Source organism: Caretta caretta, chromosome 8 (genome assembly GCF_965140235.1).
Source record: "Caretta caretta isolate rCarCar2 chromosome 8, rCarCar1.hap1, whole genome shotgun sequence".
NCBI classification, from domain to species: Eukaryota; Metazoa; Chordata; order Testudines; family Cheloniidae; genus Caretta; species Caretta caretta.
Window position 1 is genome coordinate 50,203,397 of NC_134213.1, and position 15,945 is coordinate 50,219,341.

General features: G+C 50.0%; 1 long non-coding RNA gene across 1 annotated transcript in view; it reads left to right on the forward strand.

The window, feature by feature from the left end:
• The window catches only part of LOC125641653 (uncharacterized), a 5,596-nt gene extending 2,642 nt beyond the window's left edge, over nt 1–2,954 (forward strand). Inside the window, exons 2-3 of the long non-coding RNA XR_012669643.1 lie at nt 1,225–1,858; nt 2,436–2,954. This is a non-coding gene — a long non-coding RNA (uncharacterized LOC125641653). The remainder of the gene's footprint in view (nt 1–1,224; nt 1,859–2,435) is intronic.
• Nucleotides 2,955–15,945: the final 12,991 nt, after the last annotated feature.

A 15,945-nucleotide genomic window follows, 5' to 3' on the forward strand; every position in this document is an offset into this window, starting at 1 on the left:
GTTTTTCAATCCTGCGCTAGGGTGAGTGTTTCTTCCAGCCCAATGATGTGCCTCTGGCTCGGCTTCTGCTCCAGAAGGATTGACAGCTGCTGTGACTTTTTTGCCCCAGTGAGTCCCAGTGCAGATTGACTGATGTTTTTAGATTTATAACCAGCAAAAAGCCTCTATCCTGGGCCCTAGGTGTCTTTAACATAAAAAAAAAAAATAGCCACTTCCCTGAGCCAGCAATTGACCACCCCCCAAAATATGAAATGGACAATACCCAAGGAAAGTCACACCCTGATCATCCCTCCCTCCACAAGAGAGGGGCCTAGCAGCTTGCCCTGACATTCAGATTTGGCCTATTTGAGAGCCAGGGAGAGAGGAGGAAGGTGAATTCCAAAGGTGAGGTGCCCCTTATGGAGAGGAGTGGCTTTGTCTCTTTATACCAAAAAGAAAAGGAGTACTTGTGGCACCTTAGAGACTAACCAATTTATTTGAGCATGAGCTTTCGTGAGCTACAGCTCACTTCATCAGAGTGAGCTGTAGCTCACGAAAGCTCATGCTCAAATAAATTGGTTAGTCTCTAAGGTGCCACAAGTACTCCTTTTCTTTTTGCGAATACAGACTAACACGGCTGTTCCTCTGAAACCTCTCTTTATACCGAGAGCCCCTGCTGGGAGACACTGTCCTGATTTATAGCTTTTGAAAATTCCCAAGCTATTTGTCTCAATGATCTCCTGTAGTGTTAAATCCTCCCAACTGCTTGCATGTAGAGATCGTATTTCATGGCAGCATTGCAAAAGGCTTTAAGCCCCATGGGTGTCAGGCCTGAGCAGCACTACAGCACGGTGTGGTAATGGAGATCTTGTGACTTGGTAGAAGTCAAGTAACCTCTGTCACAGTCTGAGCCCTGGTCTACACTAGGACTTTAGGTCGAATTTAGCAGCATTAAATCGATGTAAACCTGCACCCGTCCACACGATGAAGCCCTTTATTTCGACTTAAAGGGCTCTTAAAATTGATTTCCTTACTCCACCCCTGACAAGTGGATTAGCACTTAAATCGGCCTTGCCGGCTCGAATTTGGGGTACTGTGGACACAATTCGACGGTATTGGCCTCTGGGAGCTATCCCAGAGTGCTCCATTGTGACCGCTCTGGACAGCACTTTCAACTCAGATGCACTGGCCAGGTAGACAGGAAAAGAACCGCAAACTTTTGAATCTCGTTTCCTGTTTGGCCAGCATGGCAAGCTGCAGGTGACCATGCAGAGCTCAACAGCAGAGGTGACCATGCAGAGCTCATCAGCAGAGGTGACCATGATGGAGTCCCAGAATCGCAAAAGAGCTCCAGCATGGACCGAACGGGAGGTACGGGATCTGATCGCTGTATGGGGAGAGGAATCTGTGCTATCAGAACTCCATTCCAGTTTTCAAAATGCCAAAACCCTTGTCAAAATCTCCCAGGGCATGAAGGACAGAGGCCATAACAGGGACCCAAAGCAGTGCCATGTGAAACTTAAGGAGCTGAGGCAAGCCTACCAGAAAACCAGAGAGGCGAATGGCCACTCCGGGTCAGAGCCCCAAACATGCCGCTTCTATGATGAGCTGCATGCCATTTTAGGGGGTTCAGCCACCACTACCCCAGCCGTGTTGTTTGACTCCTTCAATGGAGATGGAGGCAACACAGAAGCAGGTTTCGGGGAAGAAGAAGAAGAAGATGATGATGATGAGGTTGTAGATAGCTCACAGCAAGCAAGCGGAGAAACCGGTTTTCCTGACTGCCAGGAACTGTTTCTCACCCTGGACCTGGAGCCAGTACCCCCCGAACCCACCCAAAGCTGCCTCCTGGACCCGGCAGGTGGAGAAGGGACCTCCGGTGAGTGTACCTTTTAAAATATTATCCATGGTTTAAAAGCAAGCATGTGAAAGGATTAATTTGCCCTGGCATTTGCGGCTCTCCAGGATGTACTCCCAAAGCCTTTGCAAAAGGTTTCTGGGGAGGGCAGCCTTATTGTGTCCTCCATGGTAGGACACTTTACCACTCCAGGCCAGTAGCTCGTTCTCGGGAATCATTGTACAACAAAGCATTGCAGTGTATGTTTGCTGGCGTTCAAAGAACATCCGTTCTTTATCTCTCTGTGTTATCCTCAGGAGAGTGAGATATCATTCATGGTCACCTGGTTGAAATAGAGTGCTTTTCTTCAGGGGACACTCAGAGGAGCCCATTCCTGCTGGGCTGTTTGCCTGTGGCTCAACAGAAATGTTCCCCGCTGGTGGGGAGGCAGGGGGTGAGATGATAGCCACGTGGTGGGGGGAGGCAAAATGCGACCATGAACAAAAGCACATGTGCTATGTATGTAATGTTAACAGCAAGGTTTACCCTGTAAGAGTGTAGCCATTGTTTTATAAAATGTGTCTTTTTAAATACCGTTGTCCCTTTTTTTCTCCACCAGCTGCATGTGTTTCAATGATCACAGGATCTTCTCCTTCCCAGAGGCTAGTGAAGATTAGAAAGAAAGAAAAAACGCATTCGTGATGAAATGTTCGCTGAGCTCATGCTGTCCTCCCACACTGACAGAGCACAGATGAATGCATGGAGGCAAATAATGTCAGAGTGCAGGAAAGCACAAAATGACTGGGAGGAGAGGTGGCGGGCTGGAGAGAGTAAGTGGTGGGCTGAAGACAGGGCTGAAGCTCAAATGTGGCGGCAGCGTGATGAGAGGAGGCAGGATTCAATGCTGACGCTGCTGGAGGATCAAACCAATATGCTCCAGTGTATGGTTGAGCTGCAGCAAAGGCAGCTGGAGCACAGACTGCCACTACAGCCCCTGTGTAACCAACCGCCCTCCTCCCCAAGTTCCATAGCCTCCACACCCAGACACCCAAGAACGCGGTGGGGGGGCCACCGGCCAACCAGCCACTCCACCACAGAGGATTGCACCAAAAAAAAGAAGGCTGGCATTCAATAAATTTTAAAGTTGTAAACTTTTAAAGTGCTGTGTGGCATTTTCCTTCCCTCCTCCACCACCCCTCCTGGGCTACCTTGGTAGTCATCCCCCTATTTGTGTGATGAATGAATAAAGAATGCATGAATGTGAAGCAACAATGACTTTATTGCCTCTGCAAGTGGTGATCGAAGGGAGGAGGGGAGGGTGGTTAGTTACAGAGAAGTTGAGTGAACCAAGGGGCGGGGGGTTTCATCAAGGAGAAACAAAGAGAACTTTCACACTGTAGCCTGGCCAGTCATGAAACTGGTTTTCAAAGCTTCTCTGATGCGTACCGCGCCCTCCTGTGCTCTTCTAACCGCCCTGGTGTCTGGCTGCGCGTAACCAGCAGCCAGGCGATTTGCCTCAACCTCCCACCCCGCCATAAACGTCTCCCACTTACTCTCACAGATATTGTGGAGCACACAGCAAACAGTAATAACAGTGGGAATATTGGTTTTGCTGAGGTCTAAGCGAGTCAGTAAACTGCGCCAGCGCGCCTTTAAATGTCCAAATGCACATTCTACCACCATTCTGCACTTGCTCAGCCTGCAGTTGAACAGCTCCTGACTACTGTCCAGGCTGCCTGTGTACGGCTTCATGAGCCATGGCATTAAGGGGTAGGCTGGGTCCCCAAGGATACATATAGGCATTTCAACATCCCCAACAGTTATTTTCTGGTTTGGGAATAAAGTCCCTTCCTGCAGCTTTTGAAACAGACCAGAGTTCCTGAAGATGCGAGTGTCATGTACCTTTCCCGGCCATTCCACGTTGATGTTGGTGAAACGTCCCTTGTGATCCACCAGAGCTTGCAGCACTATTGAAAAGTACCCCTTGCGGTTTATGTACTCGGCGGCTTGGTGCTCCGGTGCCAAGATAGGGATATGGGTTCTGTCTATGGCCCCACCACAGTTAGGGAATCCCATTGCAGCAAAGCCGTCCACTATGACCTGCACATTTCCCAGGGTCACTACCCTTGATATCAGCAGATCTTTGATTGCGTGGGCTACTTGCATCACAGCAGCCCCAACAGTAGATTTGCCCACTCCAAATTGATTCCCAAGTGACCGGCAGCTGTCTGGCGTTGCAAGCTTCCACAGGGTTATCGCCGCTCGCTTCTCAACTGTGAGGGCTGCTCTCATCTTGGTATTCATGCGCCTCAGAGCAGGGGAAAGCAAGTCACAAAGTTCCATGAAAGTGTCCTTACGCATGCGAAAGTTTCGCAGCCACTGGGAATCGTCCCAGACCTGCAACACTATGCGGTCCCACCAGTCTGTGCTTGTTTCCCGAGCCCAGAATCGGCGTTCCACAGCATGAACCTGCCCCATTAGCACCACGATGCATGCATTGGCAGGGCCCATGCTTTCAGAGAAATCTGTGTCCATGTCCTGATCACTCACGCGACCGCGCTGACGTCGCCTCCTTGCCCGGTATCGCTTTGCCAGGTTCTGGTGCTGCATATACTGCTGGATAATGCGTGTGGTGTTTAATGTGCTCCTAATTGCCAAAGTGAGCTGAGCGGCCTCCATGCTTGCCTTGGTATGGCGTCCGCACAGAAAAAAGGCGCGGAACAATTGTCTGCCGTTGCTCTGACGGAGGGAGGGGCGACTGACGACACGGCTTACAGGGTTGGCTTGAGGGAGCTAAAATCAAGAAAGGGGGTGGCTTTACATCAAGGAGTATTTCAGGCAGGACTTCACGGAGGGTTCCAATAAAAAACGGTGCACTTAAGTTATTGTTCTTATTGGAACGAGGAGGTTATCCTGGCCTCTGATTGATACATGGCTAGATTTACCTCGCTGCACCTTCTCTGTGAGTGACTGCAGTGTGACCTAGAGGAATGAGTCCCCTAGATGGGGGAGGAGGCAAATGAGTACAAAACAAATCTGGTCTATTTCTTGTTTTGATCCACTCCATCTATCTTTTACATCATTGGCTGGCAGCAGACGGTGCAGAAGGACTGCATGCCATCCACATCTCATGGCTGCTCGGCAGAAGATGGTGCAGTAGGACTGCTAGCCATCCTCATCTCTTGCCTGCCCGGCAGAAGATGATGCAATAGGATTGCTAGCAATCCGTATCGCCTGCCTGCTCAGCATAAGACAGTTCAATCGGACTGACTGCAGGACTAAAGAGAATGACCTGGTCAAGTCACTCCAAATTTAGTCCCTGCGCCCATGTCTGCCCAGGAGCTCCCAGCCGACGTGGCCAGGAGCACCTCGGACACGACGAGGACGGCTACCAGTCGTATTGCACCGTCTGCTGCCAGAAGGCAATGGGTTGCTGCTACTGTGTAGCAATGCCGTATCGCGTCTGCCAGCACCCAGGAGACATAGGGTGATGGTTACCTGAGCGGGCTCCATGCTTGCCGTGGTATGGCGTCTGCACAGGTAACTCAGGAAAAAAGGCACGAAATGATTGTCTGCCCTTGTTTTCATGGAGGGAGGGAGGGAAGGGGGGCCTGACGATATGTACCCAGAACCACCCGCGACAATGTTTTAGCCCCATCAGGCATTGGGATCTCAACCCAGAATTCCAGTGGGCAGCGGAGACTGTGGGAACTGTGGGATAGCTGTGGGATAGTGCAACGCTCCGGAAGTCGACTCTAGCCTTGGTACTGTGGAAGCGCTCCGCCGAGTTAATGCACTTAATGCACTTAGAGCATTTCCTGTGGGGACACACACACTTGAATATATAAAACCGATTTCTAAAAAAACAACTTCCATAAATTCGACCTTATTCCGTAGTGTAGACATACCCTGAGTGCATTCATGCCCCCACCACTTGAATCCCTGAAAGACTGAATGTGTCTTTAAAAGAGATGCTATAGTTCAACTGCAAGTGATAGGACTGGATGCAGAAATCACTGGGTGAAATTCTATGGCCTGTGTTATGCAGGAGGTCAGACTAAATGATCATCTTTGTTCTGTTTGTACAGCACCTAGCACAATGGTCCAGGACTGGGGGTCTTAGGTGCTACTGCAATGCAAATAATTATAATAGTTCTTTCTGGACTGGGAACGTATGAGCCTACCCCTCCAGTTGTCAGTCTGCTGAGAATTCAGCTTGGGTTTGGAGGCAGCTGAAATTGTGTGAGAATTGTCTGTCTTCTGTAAGAATTGTGCTCTTTGAGGCCCTTGCCATGTAATATCAGCGATGCCTTTGCTGGTGATGGACACATGGAGCATGATTGACTCTGGCCAGGTTGATCATATGGCTAATTTTTTCTGGGAATACCTTGAAAGAGACATTGGTCTGGGAATGAGGAGATCTGGGTTCAATTCCCAGTGCCAAGACCGCCTATATGGCTTTGGGCAGGTCTCTCGGTTGCTTCAGTTGCCCATCTGCAAAATGGGGATAATCTTTCTCCCATCCTTTGTCTGTCTTGTCCGTTTAGACCATGTATCTGTTCAGTGCATAGCACTGTGGGGCTCCAATCTTGGCTGGGGCCTCCCGGTGCTATAGTAATGTAAATCATCTCTTTCTTGCTGGTTCAGAAAAGCACCTGTGCCCATTGCCTGTCCCCACCTCCTGCACTGCTGGATCACTCCTTGCAGCTGCACACCACACGCAGTGCTGGTTACAGAGACACCTTGCGCTGCTCTGTACCAGAGCTGCAGTTACAGGAGTGACTGTCAGAGTCAGGGTGGGAAGCCAGTGCACATGTGCCTCGTGAACATCCCGGGGCAGCACTAGGAGCACAGTTAAGGAGAAAATAGATGAAAACCAGAGGCGGCGGGCAGAGAAGCAGACAATAAGGTGGGAGCATGGGAATGAGGACAAAGGAAGGAAAAGGATAATAAAGTATCGGGGTAGCCGTGTTATTCTGTATTCACAAAAACAACAAGGAGTCTGGTGGCACCTTAAAGACTAACAGATTTATTTGGGCATAAGCTTTCGTGGGTAAAACAATTTTCACTCCATGCGTCTGAAGAAGTGGTGTTTTATCCACAAAAGCTTATGCCAAGGATAATCGAGACAAGCATAAAAGAAAACACTGGGGACTCAAGGGTGAAGGGAGGGTCTGTGCTGGTACTGCATTTAGGAATATGGCCCATGCTACGTTGCAAACACCCAATGGTCCATCTAGGGTTTTCTCCCAGTGGTGGTCAGTGCAGGATGCTTTAGTGGGAGGAGTAACCTGGCCATAAGACACCTAAGTGTGCAATTTATACCATCGTGGTGGGGTCAGGAATTATCTTCCTCACCCCTCAGCTGGGGACTCATTTATGCCCTGAAGCATGTGGACTGTTAGCCTCAGTCATTGCTATCCTAGCTATGTCACAAGCAGATGCTGTTTTTTATTCATACTAGTCTCTTTTTTGAATCCTGCTGACCTGTTATCAGTTGCTAAGACCTGGTGTTGTGCTCGGTGCTGCACCAGACACAGCTAAAAAGAGTCCCTAGATTAGAGCCCAATCTCATTGTCTCAATAATATCCTGTGGCAGGGAGTTCACATGCTCCACAAATAAATTCTTCTTCTTACCCACTTTAAATTTGCTGCCTGTTGATTCCATTTTGTTTCCTGTTGGTTTGGTGTTATGGAAGGGCTGGGAAGAAGCCTCCAGCTGGGCATACCACTGAGCTCATCTATCAGGAACCTCTGCCCTGTCTCTTCTAGCTTGGCTTCTTTCCAGCAATGCTAAGTAGTCTGTCTCTTTAATCTCCAATCCCCTCTCCCTCCTCCACTTGCTCCTCTTGAGAGCTCTTTAAAATGAGTAACTTTTGAAGCCACAGTTTAATTTCTTACAGGGCATCAGAGGTGAGAGGGGAAAAATTGTTCTGATTATCTTTCCCGGCATCTGAGCTAATGGGGACCTGGCAGCTAATGGGGAAGGTTGGGCAGTCTCTAGGTCCCTCCCTTATTAGTTGGTGTGGCCCAGTTTTTAATGACTAAAATATGATCACCTTAAAATCGGTAGCTTTAGAGATTCTTGAGCAGGTAAGTGGCTGTATGTGAAGCAAGGGGGAAGCTGGCAAGGGGATGTTCAGTGGCCTGTGAGAAATGGAGGCTTGTTCACCACCAGTGAAAGCAGCCAGAATATAGCTAGGGCCAGGTATTTTCAAGAGAGCTCAGCTCCCATTTAGCCACCTCATGGAATCCCCCCCTGATTCTCAACAGCAGGTGAATTCTCCTTTGTTTTCAGTGGGAGTTGCTGGGTATGGCTCATGTCTGTAGATTTGGGCTACTTCATTTAGGTGCTTAGCTAAGAGCTAAACTCTTTTAAAAATCTGTCCAGTGGGGTTTGATGCTGCTCTACTCAGGCAAAGCTTCCATTGATTTCAGCCAATAAAGGTGCCTGCCGGTTTCCCTGCCTCTCGTTTATTATGGTGGGGTAACGTCCGGCTCACAGTTCTCCCTTTCATAACTGTTTATGCTGCTCCACTAATGGCAGGCGTTAAGCAGGGCAGCTCCGCAGTTCAGGCTCTTCACAGGGATTCAGACATGCGCTCTGTTCTCTGTGTAAACTGTGTATGTTTCAGGGTCTCAGGTTCTTGGCTCACGTCTCTCCGAGGGAGGAGAAACTGGCCTGCGACGCTCCCATTGTATGCAGTGCCTCTCTTGGATCCCTGTTCAGCACAGCATTTAAGCATGAGTGTAAGTCCCTCCCCATTCAATAAGGCACTCAAGTCTGCTGTCTTCAGTTGGACATTAGTACTTGCTTAAGTCCTTCGCTGAACTGAGCCTTCAACTTGTAACGTTACCAAACTCCACCATGGATTTTATGTCCTTGAACCATAGGTCCTCATTAGAATTCTTGTACTTGGTAAATAGTAAGGCTTTATAAATTGGAGATGGGCCCCAACCATAGCATCTGCTCTAACCCACATGTCTGAGACTTTAGGACAAGGACTTTAGGACAGTTCTGGATCTAGTCTAGAAGCAGTGCAGCGATCTGAATCGCATCCCAGAATTGTGGGGCTTTGATCTCAGGCCTGAGAACAAATGTCTCATCTATTTTTGTTTGTCCTCTGGGACGAAAATAATTGGGTCTGCAAATTGCAGTGCAGTCTCTGCCAGGGAATGCTGAGAAATGAGCACGCATAGGTCCTAGGAATAAGCAAAAAGCGCCTGATGTTGCTGTGTAGCACCCCCTTCTGGATGGGCCTGGCACAGCACTGCATGATTCTGGAGGAAGCTGCACACACTTCTGCTTGGCCAGATGTATGGGCCTATCCAGTGGAATATCTGGGGTGGAGGTAGAATAAAGGCGAAACTAAAGGGATAGCAGAGTAACCTTGCGATTTAAACACAAGACTGGGAGTCTGGAGACCTGGCTCTCCTTCCTGCTTCTGCCCACTGACTCACTGTGTGACCTTGGGCAAGTCCCTTAAACTCTCTGTGCCTCAGTTTCCCTGTCTGTAAAATGCTGATTGATTGCCGAGCACCCAGAACACCAGATGAACTCAGTAGGAGCTGTGGGTGCTCAGCCCTTCTGAAAATCAGGCCCAAGGCATCTCAACTTGGGCACCTGAAAACAAATGGCTATTTTTGGAACGTTGCTCCTGACTGTGCCTTATGGTGTTAATGTCAACCCTTAAATTGGCAAGGGGGTGGGAATGAAACCCAGGGTTTTCCTCTTTTGAAGCATGAGCTGGTGGTTAGGGAGGAGCACAACTCTGTGTGGCCCCTTCGTGCCCCCTGAGGCATTGTCTGGTGTCCGCTTCTGAGGTCATGTAGCCGAATTCCCCTCGGGTGGGTGTGCACCCTGTCTGCTCTTCAGCCGTTGCAGGGAATTATTCCTAGGTCAACTAGGGTCCTTTCTGGATAGGGAAGTCGTTCTGGCCTAGTTAGTGGTTTGTAGGAGCTCCTAGGAGAGGAAAGCCATTCAGCACCTCACCCCGCTGTGGCAGGTGCCATGCTCAGTACAGAATGCAGAGCAGCTGGCGCTAACGAACAGTTCCTGGCAGTCAGGAGATGAAGGGAGTGGGAGGAGGGGTTATGAGCAGGATAGGTGCTAGCCTGGGGCCCGGCTTCCATTCCTTGATCCACCCCAGCTTTTCAGTGTGACCAGGCGAGTCTGGTCTCCCTGTGCCTCAGTTGCTCATCTGCACAATGAGGATAACAGCCCTGCCCTGCCTTGCAGAGGTGTTGTGAGGTAAATATGCTAAAGATTGTGAGGCGCTCAGACACTACAGTAATGGGGGCCATGTAAGTACCTTAGCCAGACAGGGTGCGGAAGGGGGTGAAGCCTCATAACCCATAGCCATCATAATTTCCTTTTGGCCTATCAGACCGAGGGTCAGAACCCCACTCCCTTTCTAGACCCAAGTTCTTCTGCAAAGTGTTCTCTCCATTTTCCTTGGGCTGAGTGGAAACTATTGAGCAGAGGGGCTCTCAGGAAGCCTAGTGCTGGTGATATATACTGGGTGCACCCCGGGTTCAGAGTGCTGCTGGAGTGTTCTCACTATTGTGCAAGCCTAGTTCAGGGCGAGGGAATAGGAGTTATCCTGTGCAGACTGGGGGCAGGCAGTAAGGTGCTGTGCAAAGACAGAGGGGCCAAACGAGTGAGCCAATCCCTGGAGCATCACCAAGTCACTCCTTTATAACCCTGAAGGAAGAGTAAGCATGTATGTGGGGGAGGCTTCCCCCAGAGCAAGAGTTGGGCCCTTGTACCTCACACGAGCATTCTGACCTCTACATAACTGTTGTCTGGCTCTTGGGAAGAGAGAGAATCTCTCTCTCCCTGTCCCAAACAGTATGAGGGGTGGGGACAGGCAGGTCTGAAGGTTATAACTTTGTTATACTGCATCATCCGCTGCAATTCTCCCCTTTAATCTGCCCCTCCCAGCAAGAATGTGTTAATCTTCGTTTAGATATTACATTTTAGGGTTTTCTGTGGAACCCATCAGTGTAATATCTAAATGTTTCCCAGATAAATCTTTGTAGTGGATTTCAAGATGTTTTTTCTGCTCTTCTGTCTTCCCTTTGCCCAAGTTCGCTCAAGAGGCTGACACGTCTTGGTTTTGGTCTGCATTTGGCATGGTTTGGGATTTTGGAACAAAATGTTTGCAGTGGCTCTAATTGTGAGGTATAGGAAGTTAGTTAATAGTAGAGATGAGCCCTGGATCTGCTCACAGAACCACAGGTCTGAAAATCCTCAGACTTTGCGTTCTGTTTCATATACAAGTGAGTGACCCATTATAGGGATGGGGATATGCAAAATCCCAGATCCAGCCCCTCTTTCCCGTCCATTGGGAATATTGAGATGTAGGCCCAAACTTTGTGGTTTTTTTCAGACTCTTCTCCAGGACTCCTTGCATCTCTCACTACAGTAACGTTTTTACCACCTAGTATCTTATACAAGGTCTGAATCCCCTCTCTTCCCCCAGTTTTACATGGGAGGAAGCTGCTCCTGATTTACACCAATATGAGAGCATAAATAGGGTCACAATGTCCATTGGCCAAAGCCACTGCTGGGATAAATAGATTCATCTCCATTTAATCCAGGGGAGTTTCCTTCATTTCTACCAGCTGAGAATTTTGCCCCTTATCCTTCCAGCACATAAAACAGTGTTAAAAACCTATGGGCAAATATAATACACTTTTTATTTTAACATCTGGCTAGAAGCCAGAGTGGAGGAAATGTGGCCCAACCTCAGGTTAAACTCCAGGCAGGAACATACCTTGTTTGCCTGGCCTGCAGCTCTGTGGGCTGTCTGGATAGTTATGAGTTCTCTTTGCACATACTGGCTGGGGTTAAAGTAAGCAATGGAAAATTTGGCTCCCGGAGCTGCATGCCTCTCGTTTTTCCAGGGCGCTGCCTCCTTCTCTTCTTCTCTGCCCCTCACCTCCAGGGCTTCATGTTAAACACTAAAAATAAAACTCACCCAGCTGTAGGCCAGCTAAAAATAGACCTATCAGTTATTTATTTATTGCATCAGCAAAGGCCTTTCCTGCTGCTGCTCTGGAGCAAAACTCCAAAGTTGGGAGCTGGGTGGGATGTATGACCCCCTCGGAGAGCAGTTCAGCCTCTGAAAGAATAAACAGAGAGCTCTATCTTGGCTGAGATCCATGCAGCCCAGGACTGACAGGCTCCAAGTCAGCCATTCTACCTCCTGTCTTCTCTTGGGTTTTTTTTTTTTCCTGTCCTGAACCAAGCCAGCTTCTCTAACTGTCTCTCCTGAGCTCTAGCTTATATGCGAGCTGTAGAGGCATATGGACTAGCTGAGATGCTTGACAGTGGCAAAATGTAGAGGCCAAATCCTGCAACTGGCCGGAGTATTGGGGTTGGCGGGTGGGAAGGCAACTTGTCCCCAGGCAGCTCTGTAGCTGTAAATCCACACCTCTGTATGGAACGGTAGCTGTTCTCCTGTCTCCTGGCCCTTCTGTGCCTGCCAGGGCAATGCAGGATTTATCCCTACGGTAATAGCAAGTGATACATACTGGGCCTAATTCTCATTTATGCTCAGGCCCTTTTGCATTGTTTTGCCAGTATACAGGGACCTTAATATGCATTTCCAGTCACTTTAAGGCTTCTTTACACTGCTCTTGGGCTCTGCCTATGTTAATAACAATACTTTGCACTGACTGGGCCTGCTTCTCTCTTGGCACTGCCACCAACGCACAGCGGGTGTGTACGCTGCCGTGTCAGAGTGGCGCTGGTGGTGGGAGTGACGACGCGAGGTGCAGAGCGAAGGAGGCTAGCCCACTGGGGAGATCATCTTTAGAGCTGGTAGGAAAACACCCAGATTTCACGTTTTTCAAGGGAAGCCACGGACACGTTTTTCAGGAAAATGTTTGAGACAAAGTCTCTGTTTTTCAAAGGGCTCCAGTTGCCATTCAGCCAAAATTCTCAGAGCACATTGCCAGTACTAGGCCTCAACAGCCTTGCGGGGCGAGCGATCTCCCCATGTTAGAGGGGCCGTGTGACTTTCCCATAGATATACAGCAAGGCACTGGCAGAGCGGGGGCTAGAATGTGGTGGTTAGCACTCTAGCCTGGTGTTTGGGGAATCCAGGTTCAACTTTCTTCCAACTTCCTGCCTGACCTGGGGCAAGTTGCTTAGGGTCAGATTCCTAAAGGGATCTAGGCACCCATTGATTTCAATGTGGGGTAGATGTTTAAATGCTTTTGAAAATTCTGCTAGGCACCTAAATACCTTTTAAAAATCTGGTCTTTACTCTCTCTGTGCCTCTGTTCCTCATCTGTCCAATGGGATAATATCACTGACCTGTCTCCCAGGGGTGTCTTGAGGCTAAATACCTCAAAGACTGTGAGGTGCTCAGATACTAAGGAGATGGGGGCCATACCTATGCTGGATGATACACGCTCCATTAAAATGCAGTAGCAAATTCTTAGATAGCATGGTCTGTTTCAGGGCCAGAGGCTGAGGGTCCAAAGAAAGCAGTTCTTCTTTAGTGCTGTCAGAGAAATTTGATGCTTTAGGGATCTAGGGAAACAGAGGCTTGTAATCTCCAGGGTTGGGAGTGGACAGAACTGTCCTTAGGAATGTCTCCAAGTCACTGCTGCGGGTGCTGCAGCACTTGGAAAGATGGCAATGGTGGTGGTTGATTGTTTGTTTTCTGACCAGACCCATTTATTTTGCTGTTTTTTTGGCTATGAACAGGAATTCCTTCCTGAGGAAATCCTAAGAGCAAAGCCCTCTGTGGGAGCAGAGGGAGGGGGTGAGGGGGCAGGCTGAAGAAGCCAAGAGAGGTGGGGCAAAGAGGGGTGGCAACTTGAGGGGGTGAGCAAGCCCAGGCAGGATGATTTCATGTATTTAATTTAGGAATTGCCTAACGATCAGCCTCATTAATGCTGAAGGATGAAACCAGCTCTGTTAATGGCTGGGGCACCCACTTCCCAGTGGAACCCGAGTGTGTGTGTGTGTGTGTGGGGGGGGGGACAGCATGTTCTGATGCTTCATTTACTTGAATGGGCATTTGTATCAGGAGCAGTGAAGGTGTTAGAAAGCAATCTCTCTCTCTCTCTCCCCCCACGCTCCATGATAAGAGGGGGGTGGAAGTATATCTGATGGGACAGATAATATGAGTACTTTGTGTAAGGGGACTGTTGGCCCCTTACTAACATTCAGTTGGGGTGTTTTGGTTGGCTAGCTCCCAGTACTAAAAGGGGAAGGGTCTATGGGAAATCAGGACCCTGAGACTGATAGACCCCTGGAACAATGGGGAGAGACCAATGCTCTAGGTCAGCCTGAACGACAGGGCGGGCAGGCTAATCAGGGAGTTAGGAGGCCAGGGAGGTCCCGTCCCCCGTGTGAGCTGGATTTGCCTGGGTCAGACAGAGTGGAGCCGAGCTAAGGAGAAAGCAGGGGCCCAAGCTAAGCTGGGGAGCAGAGCTGTGCCAGATCCAGAGGGACCAGAAAAGCAGCCCAGAGAGAGCAGACCCTGTCCTGGGAGCAGAGCTGCAGCCCCAAAGCCAGAGGCACAGCCCAGAGAGAGCAGACTTGCCCTGGGAGCAGAGCTGCAGCAACCAGAGCCAGAGGGGCCAGAAAAGCAGCCCACGAAGCAGGTCAGTGCTGGGAGCAGAGTCACAGAAGCAGCCTGCAGAGCAGACCTGTCCTGGGAACAGAGCTGTAGCAACCAGAGCCAGGGGGGCCAAAGAAGCAGCCCAGGGAGCTGGAGGCAGAGCAGCAGCAGCCGTGCTGAGACAGTGTGGTAGAGGTGGGGCTGGAGCAGTCCGGCGCTGGGTGCGGTGAGCAGCTGGGGAGAGCGAGGGGGACCCTGGGCAGCGGGCCCAGCACAGGGAGACGCCTCAGCCAAGAGGCTCTGCAGGCCAAGCTTGGATTGTAACCCCTACAGGGTGGGGGCGACACTGGGAAGAAGGGTCCTACCACTTAGAGCCTCAGAGCATGTGGCCACTACCAGGGCAAGTGTCCAACTCACAGCATCCCTGCAGCACAGCCGGGGCCTGAGAAGAAGGCCTGGGACTTACAAGGAACAGACTGTGAACTGCCCGGACATTCCAGGGACACTGTTTGTGATGTTCCCTGCCACAGAGCGGGTTGATGTGTTTCCTTTAACCGTTCCCATTTTTCCTTATTCTTTTTAAAATTAATTGTTGATTAAATAACTTGCATTTGCTTTAAATTGTATGTAATGGTCAGTGGGTCAGAGAAGTGCCCAGTGCAGAGAGAGTACCCCGGAGTGGGGACACCCTAACCCCTGTCCTAGGTGACCACAGCAGGGTTGGGGGTCGAGCCCCCAGGAATCCTGGGCCCAGCCTTGTTGGGGTTACGAGGACTCTGCCAGACAGGAGAGTGGAAGGGGAGTCCTCAAGGGCAGGGAGGCCACTGGGTAAAGGAAGTGGGAGCGAGGACTCAGATCCTTTTGCTAGCCCACTTCACTGTGGTAGTGCAGAAGCCAGGAAAGTTCCCCACAATAGCGGGACTATTCCCCCGCTTACATTTGCATGTATACAGCCCCTGCTCTCTGGGGCTCTCCGTGTGTTTTGCAGACATTACTGGCCATGCCTGTGAACTTAAAATGAAGCTGCAGACTGCTCGGCCCATCGTTTCACATTCATACCGGTGGTGACACTGTAACCAACCTCCAAATATGGAGAAATAAATGGCATGATCCAACCTTCATGCCTCTGCTGCAGCCCATCTCTAAGGCACTCCCACTGCAGCCCAGCTGCACAGCAAGAGAGGCAGCACATCTGCAATAAGTCTGTAAAGGTCGGACACAGCCTCTGGCCAGGGACGAGAAGGAAGGTGATGAGGATGGCATCTCCCCAGAAGCAGGCTCAGAGACTGCAGCACCCACTCTAGTGGGGGTGAACCTTAGACCTCTGCGCAGCTGGACAATGAGATGTGGCTCTCTGCAGGGATGAGTCCCTCACCCCCATTGTTCTCTGCCAGTGTAAGACATGTCTGCATAGCTGCTGGAGGGAAGTGGTGGGATTGTAAGCCAGAACATGGCTAGGAGGGGAGGCTGATCTGGCCGCTGGCCTGTGCTCTGAAATGGTTTGAGAGCTTGTGGTAGGGGACTTGTCCATAAAGGCCATTTTAT